This window comes from Nycticebus coucang, chromosome 13, assembly GCF_027406575.1.
Source record: "Nycticebus coucang isolate mNycCou1 chromosome 13, mNycCou1.pri, whole genome shotgun sequence".
NCBI lineage: Eukaryota > Metazoa > Chordata > Mammalia > Primates > Lorisidae > Nycticebus > Nycticebus coucang.
Window position 1 is genome coordinate 96768649 of NC_069792.1, and position 1554 is coordinate 96770202.

Consider the following 1554-nt stretch of genomic DNA (forward strand, 5'->3'; position numbering starts at 1 on the left):
GGCACCTCCTCCTCCGACTTGACACTTGTCAGTGACGCTCTCAGTTTGGGGCCACCTATATATGTGAGAAATTCTATGGTTTAGGACACAGACTCACAAGGTATGCTGCCATGTATCGGATGAGGTGGTCCACATATAATCATGGATTACTGAGAGAAAGGACATTTTTCCTTTATTCAGATTCAAGAAACAAAAGAGGAGATAGATGTCCTTCTTCCAACTCATGTTCCCTGGAAGACTCACACATCTCATCGCCATGATAAGTCCAGACATATTTTAGCTGTGATTATCATTATGATTGTAATTAAAACTTTCCTTAAGAAACTTAAACTTAGAATATTTGAAAATATTATCAAAATGAAAGCAGTGTGACAGTGTTGCAAGCATCTGAATTTTGAAATTTGAGAGAATATGGTTCATATCTTTGCTCTACAGGACTGGGAGCTATCGTCTTTCCTCAGTGAAAGGGGGATACCACTTACATTGATGCAAAGACTTCAAGAGCTTCTGTACCTTGAAACACTATAATACCACATGCAGAGTTCATATGAAACACCTTTTCCCTCCTTTAATCTGCATCTCCCTTCCAAACCCTTATTAATTTCTTTGGTGACCTTTGGAAAAGTCACCTCCCTGGGAGGCAAATTCTGATCTATAAAGTGTTTACATTGAAAAGTTTTAAGGAGAAAAAATGTTTCAAGGACTAAATAGGATGATATATTCAGATATAAGTGATCCAAAAGCATTTAATTATATCATCCTGGGTCAGTTATTGAAGAAATGCTTTAGGAAGAAGAGAAAGACTCTTTTTCTTTAAATCCGTTGCTGCATTAAACCTCCAGTAATGGCACAGCAGCATTCCCTGCTGCACTAAGGATAAGGGGAAGAGGCGATGATGTGAAGTATATTCTTTCTTTCTGTCTTTTTAAAATATGGAACACTTCATGAACTTGTGCGTCATCCTTGTGCAGGGGCCATGCTAATCTTCTCTGTATTGTTGTAATTTCAGTATAGGTGCTGTTGAAGCAAGCACTAAAGTTGACTTTCTCAATAAATCAATAATAAATATCATCTCAGTGTGATAATGCGTTTTGTCAATCCACTATTGAAAATTCCATGTACTAGAGTATTGAGCAGACAGCCTCCTGAAATACAAAACAAAATTCAAATGGAAAAGTTTCTAGATATGGAGAAAATGAGTATTTCTGGCAGCATTTGATGGTTTCTCCCTGGAGAAGAGTCATTTTAAGTTAATCATCAGCACATCTGTGGAAAAGCTTTGCGTTGAGCCACAAGTTCAACATCAGCGGGCTTGTGGCAATGAACAGTGACGTGTCGCCCATCCTTCTTTCAGGAATGAAGGAATTGCAGCTGCGGAGCACTGCTCTCTGCTGTCAGCCTCCCGTGGGAGCTGTCTCAGCTGAGAGACCCAAGCTTGCTCAAAGTCATATCATTGCCTTGGGTAGCCCAGGTTTAATGACCTTACAAAACAAAGATAAAAATAACAGCTTCCTCCATTAAAAATCAGAATAACCTCGAAGGGTCATCAAAGCA

General features: G+C 39.1%; 1 non-coding gene across 1 annotated transcript; it reads right to left on the minus strand.

Moving 5' to 3' along the window:
• Positions 1-926: 926 nt before the first annotated feature.
• On the minus strand, positions 927-1033 carry LOC128564088 (U6 spliceosomal RNA). The gene has a single exon (XR_008373976.1). It is a non-coding gene; the product is annotated as a U6 spliceosomal RNA (small nuclear RNA).
• Between the last annotated feature and the right edge of the window lie 521 nt (positions 1034-1554).